Source organism: Scyliorhinus canicula, chromosome 17 (assembly GCF_902713615.1).
Source record: "Scyliorhinus canicula chromosome 17, sScyCan1.1, whole genome shotgun sequence".
NCBI classification, from domain to species: domain Eukaryota; kingdom Metazoa; phylum Chordata; class Chondrichthyes; order Carcharhiniformes; family Scyliorhinidae; genus Scyliorhinus; species Scyliorhinus canicula.
In genome coordinates, this window is record NC_052162.1 from 104,654,940 (window position 1) to 104,664,997 (window position 10,058).

Sequence of the window (10,058 nt, forward strand, 5' to 3'; positions counted from 1 at the left end):
TCTATTCCTCCATCCCTCTGCTGATATAGGGGGGTCTATGGATTACTCCCAATAAAGTGACTGTTCCTTTCTTGTTTCTGACTTCCACTCAGTAGACAAACCCTCTTTGGCCACCTCCTTTTCTGCAGCTGTGATATACTCCCTAATTAACAGTGCACCCCCTACCCCCCTCCTTTTACCTCCCTCGCTATTATTCGTAAAACATCTAAACCTCGGAACATCTAACAACCATTCCTGCCCCTGTGAAATCCATGTCTCTGTAATGGCCACAACATCATAGTTCCAAGTACTGATCCATGCTCTAAGTTCATCTCCCTTATTCCTGACACTCCTTGCATTGAAACAGACACACTTTAACCCATTCACTGAGTGCAACTTTGCCCTATTAACTGTCTATCCTTCCTCATAGACTCGCTTCATACTATTTCTGCCAGTTCAACATTTACCCTATCCTCTAATGCATAGCTCTCACAGAAGGCAAAGGTTAGCAGGTTAGGTGTTTTTTTGAATGGAAGGTTGTGAATAGTGGTGTTCCACAGCAATCTGTGTTTGTGCTTCTGAGGTTTGTACTATACATAAACGATTTGGAGGAAACTTTAGCTGGTCTGATGATTAAGTTCATTGATGACACCGAAGGTTTGTGGAGTGGCAGATAGTGTTGAGGATTGTCAGAAGGTATAGCAGGACATAGATAAGGTGGAGACTTGGGCAGAGAAATGGCAAATGGAGTTTAATCAGCACAAATGTGAGGTAATGCATTTCGGGAGATGTAACATGGGGAAATATATCGTAAATGGCAAAACTCTTAGTAATATAGAAAGTCAGAGAGATCTGGGCGTGCATGTCCACAGATCTTTGAAAGGGGCAACACAAGTGGACAAGGTAGTCAAGAAAGCATTCGGAACGCTTGCCTTCATTGGACGAAGCATCGCGTATAAAAACTGGCAAGTCATGCTACAGTTGTATAGACCCTTGGTACAAAGAACAAAGAAAATTACAGCACAGGAACAGGCCCTTCGGCCCTCCCAGCCTGCGCCGATCCAGATCCTTTATCTAAAACTGTCTCCTATTTTCCAAGGTCTACTTCCCTCTGTTGCCGCCCATTCATATACCTGTCTAGATGCCTCTTAAATGATGCTATCGTGCCCGCCTCTACCACCTCCGCTGGTAAAGCATTCCAGGCACCCACCACCCTCTGCTTAAAAAACTTTCCACGCACATCTCCCTTAAACTTTCCCCCTCTCATCTTGAAATCATGACCCCTTATAACTGACACCCCCACTCTTGGAAAAAGCTTGTTGCTATCCACCCTGTCCATACCTCTCATAATTTTGTATACCTCAATCAGGTCTGTAGCCATCTAAGATGGACACTGGGCTACAAAATGGAGAACTGCTAAGACTGCAGGGAAAAACAGTCATAGTGAGGACACACAGCTTGCAAAAGACTGTTTTGCATTTTGCACGTACAGAAACCAGTTTCAAGCCAGGTGCAGAGTTTCAGCCAAAGGTGCAAATGGGAAACAGATCTGCATAGTAATGAGGTGATCCAGAACCAGACCCCGGACAATAGAAACATTTAAGTATCGATGGATACTTTTCCATTGACGCCCAGACAGAATGGCGCCAAAGCAACCAAACACAAAGAGCCGTAGGGACCGCCCCACCCATCGAGGAACGACCCTAGGATTGGGGAGTTCGAAAGATATTGATTGGGAAAGACCCAATCGATGAGGGAGCCGCCCCAAGGGGGCCTGAACCTCCTGGGACCTATAAGAGTAGGTCCCGCACATGGTTCGGTCTGTTTTGCTCCGGCCCAGATCTGCTGTTGCTCCCTGATCTGTTTGCTCCAACTGTTGCTTCCAGACTCCGGCCCAGATCGGTTGCATCGCATCCTGACTCCAGTTTCATCACCGGCCGTTGAGCATCAGCCATCGAACTATAAGTGCCAACACAACGATCGCTACGTGATCCAGACCTTGCTAGCCCTTGACAACTTTGCCAATCAGAAAGTTACAGACCAAGAACGGGACGAAGGCCTTGCTCCCTGACCTTGCCTGTTCCTGTCTAGATAAGTATTTAGTTGTTTAGTATTAGAAGTAAGTTAGTCTCTTTAGCGTATGCATGTGTATTTATTATATTTGTTATAATAAACACCAATCGTTTGGACTTACTAATCGGTGTATGGATTTATTACTTTGAACCTGACCTTGATATGCTTGTGACGGTGTCTCAATACGGCACCTGGCGACTCCGAGCATAATTACACATACAGAGCCATAGTAGTGTTAAGCACACGGCCTTTAAACGGAGGCGTGTTAATCACACTCCAGTAAAACGAGCAACAGGTCCCCTCGCAACCTCTGTCTTTCCAACGAAAACAATCCTAATCTACTCAACCTTTCTTCATAGCTAGCACCCTCCATACCAGGCAACATCCTGGTGAACGTCCTCTGCACCCTCTTCAAAGCATCCACATCCTTCTGGTAATGTGGCGACCAGAGCTGCATGCAGTATTCCAAATGTGGCTTAACCAAAGTCCTATACAACTGTAACATGACCTGCCTACTCTTGTACTCAATACCCCGTCCGATGAAGGCAAGCATGCTGGATGCCTTCTTGACCACTCTATCAACCTGCGTTGCCACCTTCAGGGTACAATGGACCTGAACTCCCAGATCTCTCTGTACATCAATTTTCCCCAGACGCACTTGGAATATTGCACACAATTCTGGTTGCTACAATACCACAAGGATGTGGAGGCTTTGGAGAGGGTGCAGTGGAGATTTACTAGGGTGTTGCCTGGTCTGGAGGGTGTTAGCTATGTGGAGAAGCTGAATAGACTCAGATTGTTCCTGTGCTGTATTGTTCTTTGTTCTTTGTTCTAGTTGTTGACTAGTTAAATGTTTATTATTAAATAAATGTGTGGGTTAGATAATTATGAGAAATATATCAAAAACTACGAACAATAATAAATTATTCAAGAGCTACTACAAATATGCTTATCCACTATGACGACTATCTGTAGACTCCTCGGGGTAACAGTCATGTGGTTGTTCTCTACTGCCATTTGCTCGTTGGAGGTCGTATGCATTACTCTTTACATGATTGCTTATGCATATCACCGCATTTCCTACTTTTAAATATTGGATAAAATGAAGCCATTGTCTTCAGATCCCGCGACAAATGCCATTCCCTGACAATTCCCTGACTCCATTCCTCAACGAGACCACTGTTTAAGATTGAGACAGATTATTCACAAAAATACTTCACCCCAACGACCAATCTCAGCTCATCTGCTGCTGAAACTCTCACCATTCCATCATTACCTCTGGACTTAACCCTCCTAATGCACTTCAGGCCGGCCTCCCACATTCAACCTCCCTGTAATCTCGAGATCTTCCAAAACTATGCTGCCTGTGTGTTTAAGAGTACCAAGTCATATTCACCCATCACCCTCTGTGCTCACTAACAGCTGCTCTCCACTGCTATTACTCCCACCTTGCATGCTCCACTCCATGTCCCTGATTCACTCCGAGAGGACCAACTGCACCCTCTTGGTCCTCCAACCCGCCCTTTCTTTCTGGTGGTCCGGAGCTGCCGTCAATCAGCCGGGCATTGTGACGCTCTCAAAACGGTGAGAGCAGCCACAGATTCAGCCTGATTTGCTGATTAGTGGCAACATTTTCTGTTTGGGAATTAGAGCTTGGGACATCAATTCCACACCCTCCACATCCTGTTTGGATTGTTTTCTAGAGGTTGGGCTTGATGCCAGGTTCTGCTGCTCCCTATTCCAGTGTGTGTTTTCCTGCCTTTACAGCTCACCCTCCTGCCTGACTGTGTGGAGGAGAGGAAGAAAGGAGGAAGGGACTGAAGGAACGAGATAAGGCAGTTCTGCCTCTCCTTGTTTTTCCTCTGCTGCTTGCTTGCCTGTCTGTGGGAGGAACAGTGTTGTCTTCAGCCTCACTAATGCATGCCTGGCTCCGTGCCTGCCGCCTGGCGGAGCAGGAAGCACAGCAAAGGAGGGGAAAGGAGGACAGGAGGAGGGTGCTATCTCCATTTCATCTGCTGCGCGTCTGGCTGCTTGTCTACCAGAGGAGAGAAGGAAGCAAGGGGGATAGTGAAAATGAAGGACATGCAGCCCTGGTTTTCATCTACCGTGTGCTTGACCCTGCCTGCTGGCTCTTGTTGGTCACTTCCCGGGATGAAGATAATTTCCTCGCGCCTCCCACCCAACAGCTGCACAGGAGGTTTCTTTCTCCATCCAGCACCTCCTTGGGGACACCAGATAGTCATGGTTCCGCATCTTCCTCCCCGCCCCTCCGTCTGTAGTGCCTAGTCTCTCTCTCTTTTTTCCCTTCCTCGCTTACCTTTCCTGGAGGGGAGTATGTTTGCCAACTCACCCACACCCTCCCTATTTGTGGATACGGCCCTGACCGCATGGGGGTGGGCATAGCGATTGCCCAGATGGCAGCACAATCTACACCGGTAACGGGTCCCTCAAAGGCCCCCTACAGTAGCAGCCTCCAAGCCGTCCACCACTCCCGCGGCCCCGTCACTCTTCCATCTGCTCACCGGGCAGCTAGCGTTCAAATTATATTCCCACCCTACGATATCCATTGAGGCGCCAGCCCGGCGGTCATTGTGGCCGCTCTCAGATGTATGGGAAGGTCATGACATTTCTTTGCGGCGGGTGGGTGGTCCACCTCATCATCAAAAAGGGGCTCACGGTGGGCGGCATCCACGTGGTGGTGGACTCGCTGGAGGCCACCGCCAAGAGGCTCATTCTATCAAACGCCCTGCCTTACTTGCCCCTGGGCTCCTCCATTCCCCACCTCCATCTGCTGGGGCTCACGCCCAGCCGAAAGAACAGCCCGATAAAGCATATTTACTCCTTCCGGTGCCAGGTTTTTATCTGTCCGGCCTGGGAAGAGGTTTTAGTGGGGTGTTTCGAGGTATCCTTCCATATTTTCTCATCCGTGGATGGCGTGCATTGCCATGCTTGCAAGGGGGTGGGTCACATTTGGCAAAACTGCCCCGCCACAACCACCAAGACGTCTGCAGCAGCCAATGATGCCCACTCTCCCTTCACTGATCCTACATCTGCCCCACCATCAGCGGAGGCTGTAACGGTGCCTACTTACCCTCGCTGTCGGCTTGGAGGAGAGGGCGGGCATCTGCGCAGCCGGAAGATGCTTAAAATGGCACAGCTGAAGCTGGGACAGGAGTCTCGCTGGGTTACCCTCTGCCCTGTCAGCCTTCAGGACCCTATGCCCTTGGCCACCTGCTCGGTTGCTGCCATTTCACTCCGCCCCACCGTCACACAGCAACATCCCGAGTCATTGTTGGGTGCCGGGCGCAGCGATGCTTCTGCGCGGTCCCCAAAGGGTGGCAGTGGTGAAGCATGTGACCCTGGGCTGGAGGGCACCTTGTCCTGTACCTAACCAGCGGGGACACTGTGAGGGTGTCTCAAGGGTTGGACATCTCCCCAAGCGCATGCTTTCCCTCTAAAACGTGAACCCTGAGGATCTGTTCCGCCCAGTGCAATTTAGCACCCCGGAATCTTTCATTTTTTCAACGCCGCCGGGGGGCAGTGGCAGCTCCATGATCTTTGGGTCATTGATAGGTGATGGCATGGAGGCTCCCCCAGCTGCCCTCCCTCCCAACCAAAGATGGCGCGTGCCTCAGCCACAATCCTGGAACAGTTTCCAGGCTTGTTTCTGGAACTTTCCACTGTCCTGGCATCAGGGGCAGAGCACAGCTCTGCACCACCGCCTGCCTCTGGCCCGGAATCTGTCAACGATCCTGAGGGTGGGTTCGAGGCAGGCTCAGGGCCAGTCGGTGGATCCATGCTGTCCACCACACTCACTCTGGCGGGAGACTCAGGCCAAGACAGCGGCTGCCCGGATGAGGACGGTTGCCTGTTGACAGGCATGGAGGAGGATTTTGAGGCTCTCTTCGGCAAGGTGGAGTGTTGCTCTTGCCCAGCACTGAGTCATCCCTCATCCCCTCAGGGGAACTCTGGTGTTTCTTGGCACCTAAACTTAGTACAGCTAGTCCTGGACTGGTGGGCGGACTTAACGTTGCTCCTGAGCTCTACCCTTGCCGATGCAACTGAGGATCGGGACTCGGAACAGGATGAGCTGCATTAATTTGTTGACATCCTCGTTGGGCTCCGGAGAGGGTGGAGGGACTAGTGCTCCTCTGCTCCCTCCGAGTACTGATATTGTGAAGGTGATGGGAGCACGTTATCACTGACATTTAGGTGACCAGAGCCAGCATGGTAGCATTGTGGATAGCGCAATTGCTTCACAGCTCCAGGGGAGGGAGGGGGAGGAGGGGAGGGGGGGGAGGGGAGGGAGGGGGAGGGGGGAGGGGGGCAGGGGAGGGAGGGGGGAGGGGGAGGGGAGGGGGAGGGGGGGAGGGGAGGGAGGGGGAGGGGGAGGGGAGGGGGAGGGGGGATAGGGGGGGAGGGGAGGAGGGGAGGGAGGGGGAGGGGGAGGGGAGGGGGAGGGGGGATAGGGGGGAGGGGAGGAGGGGGGAGGGGGGGAGGGTGGGGGGAGGGGGGAGTGGAGGGAGGGGATGGAGGGGGGAGGGTGATGGGAGGGGAGGGGGGAGGGAGGGGGGAGGGAGGGGGGAGGGGAGGGAGGAGGGGAGGGGGGAGTGGATTGAGGGGAGGGAGGGGGGAGGGGGAGGGGAGGGGGGAGGGGGGGAGGGTGGGAGAGGGAGAGAGGGAGAGGGAGAGAGGGGTGAGGGGGGAAGGGGGGAGGGAGGGGAGGGGAGGGGGAGGGAGGGGGGGAGGGGAGAGGGGGGAGGGGGGAGGGGGGAGAGGGGGGGAGGAAGGGGGGGGTGGCAGCAGGTGGTGCCTACATGAGTCACCTTACATCACATATCGGTGAGGTGGTTGTTGGCCCCACATTTTCAGCCCACACATTTTCAACCCAACAGCTTTAGGGCCAAGTAACCAGTGGCAGGCAGATTGCTGCATCTGTTGATCCACAAGGCGGGCTTGGTGCTTCACTTTGTGAATGTCTGCACTCCCCAAGCTGACCAACAGCAAGCGGCTTTCTTTGGATTAGTGTCCACTCTTCTTGGCATCATCGCTGGAGGTGAGTGCATCGCCCTCGAGTGGGGTGAGTGGATTACAATTGCACCTTTGGGGGCCCAGGACTGTCTTGGTGTGCAGCATGAAATGCCATCGGTGAGCAAAGGACCTGGTTGAGTGTATTGACTTGCTGGACGTCTGGTGAATTTTCTATTCTGACTGCAACGTGTTTATATTTCTGCAACCTGGAGTCAGAGTGTCAAAAATCGACCACTTTTGCATTTCGAGGGTGTTCCATCGGCTTCTCTGGAGCCGGTGCCATGCTCAGACCACCGCCTGGTGTGGGCGAGGTTCGCCTCGTCACGCATTCAGGCATGGTTCATGTACTAGCATTTTTACAACCTGCTGTTGGGGAATGAGCAGTCCCTGGAGTCGTTTCAACGCTTCTGGGCTGGCTACAGAAGGAAGCAGAGAGGCGTCTTCCATGAGGTAATGGTGAGAAATGAGCAAGACTCCCATGCCTTTTGTCAGGGGCACATGAAGGGTTGACAGTGATGTGGAAATCCAGGGTAGAGGAATTGACCAAGGAAGAGCTCTACCTGGATGAGGACTTGGCCCTACGGCTGGTGAACAGAGAGAAGAAGGGCGCGCTGAGGGGCATGCAACTTGTCGGGTCATGTGGCATGCGTGTGTGGTCATGCATCCAGATCCTTACAGAAATGGACTGCAGCTTCCTACTCTCTTTGGAAAAAAGGCATGGGACCAATCGGCTGCTTACACTGCTGGCCGATGGCGGGTTCCTCGTCTCGGATCTGGAGGGGACAGGGCCCTTATCAGGGACTTTTATACCACCCTCTTCTCTCCGGATCTATTCAGCGAGGATACCCCTTCAGTTTTGTGGCAGGAGAGGGTGCTGTGAGGCTTGATATTCATATAAGCCTGGAGGCGCTGACCAGCGCCCTCGGCAGCCCTTCCAGGGGCAAAACACAGGGTTACAGGGGCTGACCATGGAGTTTTCAAGCGTTTTGGGACACCATGGGGAGCGACTATGTGGTGGTCCTGCGGGAAAGTATGTGCGACCACCGAGATGCCCCTTTCGTAACTCAGGGTCATTGTTATCCTAGTGCCAACAGTGGTTGCTTCACAGCGCCAGGATTCCAGGTTCGATTCCCGGTCTGGGTCACTGTCTGTACGGAGTCTGCACGTTCTCCCCATCTCTGCGTCGATTTCCTCTGGGTGCTCCGGTTTCCTCCCACGAGTCCCAAAAGACGTGCTGTTGGGTAACTTAGATATTCTGAATTATCCCTCTGTGTACCCGAACAGGCGATGGAATATGGTGACTATGTAACTTTTCACAGTAACTTCATTGCAGGGTTAATGTAAGCCTACTTGTGACAATAAAGATTATTATTATTAAGAAGGGGGCTCTCCGCCACTTGAAAAACTGGCGACCGTTGTCCCTCCTCAGCACAAAGTACAAAATCTTTGCCAAGACCATATCTGTGTTGAGCGATATGATCCAGCCTGACCAGTCGACACAGTCCCGGGCCAGACCATTCATTGTAATATTCATTTGGTCCGGGATTTAATCCACCGATCGCAGAGGTCTGATCTGTCAAGTGCCTTCCTGTCTCCCAACCAGGGGATGGCATTCAACAACGTATGTCACAAATATTTATTCGGAATTCTGCGAGCATTTGGGCTCGGGCGCACTTGGTCGTCTGGATCCGACTTTTGTGCACTGCTGCAGAGTCCCATTAAAGTCGACGGGTCCCTGACGCCACCCCTTCGCTTTGGGCAAGGAGTGCATCAGGGCTGCCCCTGTCGGGCCAGCTTTATTCACTTTGCAGGAGCCTTTCCTGCACCTCATGCAGAGGATGTTGTCTGGACTGATTCTGCACGGGCCAGGCATAAGGGTGGTGCTTTTAGCTTACGTCAATGTGTACTCCTGGTTTCACTGAGCTGCGGAGGATGCAAGAGTGGCAGGATGTGCACTCTCTCGTGTCCTCTGCCAAGATCAACTGGGCCAAGTGTTCTGGACTCCAGGTCGGTCTGTAGTAGGTAGGCTCCCCAGAAGGAGCTCAGGCCCTTCAGCTGGAGCAGCCCCAACACCTTCTACTTGGGAGTCCATTTTTGCCCAGCTGAGGAATCTTGGCCAGTGAACTGGCAGGAGCTGGAGGCCAAGGTCGCCTGGGATACTGGACAGTACTGCTCCAAGTGCTGTCCGACAGGAGTCAAATTTTCATCATAAACCAGCTGATTGCCTCCATGTTGCAGTATCGTCTGGTCACTCCCCCTGACTTTGTCACAAAGGTCCAGAGAATGCTTATCCAGTTCTCTGGGGCAAGGGCCTGCACTGGGTCACTGTGGAGGTTCTAAGTCTTCCGCTTAGGGAGGGCGGTCAGATGCTGGTGTGCCTCTGCACCCAGGTGGTGACCTTCTGCCTTCGGACTCTGAAGCAATACCTCTACGCCTTCCACGATGGTGTGCCCTGGTGACGTATTTCTGCCGCCAGGTGCACAGACTAAATTAAGACATGCAGCTCCTGTTGGTCGACCTGAGGGGTCTTCGTAACTCCTTGCACGTAATAATAAGAACAAAGAACAAAGAGGATTACAGCAGAGGAACAGGCCCTTCGGCCCTCCCAGCCTGCGCCGATCCAGATCCTTCATCTAAACCTGTCTCCTATTTTCCAAGGTCTACTTCCCGCCCGTTCATATACCTGTCTAGATGCTTCTTAAATTATGCTATCGTGCCCGGCTGTACCACCCCCGCTGGTAAAGCGTTCCAGCACCCACCACCCTCTGCGAAAAAAACTTTCCACGCACATCTCCCTTAAACTTTCCCCCTCTCACCTTGAAATCATGACCCCTTGTAACTGACACCCCCACTCTTGGGAAAAGCTTGTTGTTATCCACTCTGTACATATCTCTCATAATTTTGTAGACCTCAATCAGGTCCCCCATCAACCTCCGTCTTTCCAACGAAAACAGTCCTAATCTACTCAACCTTTC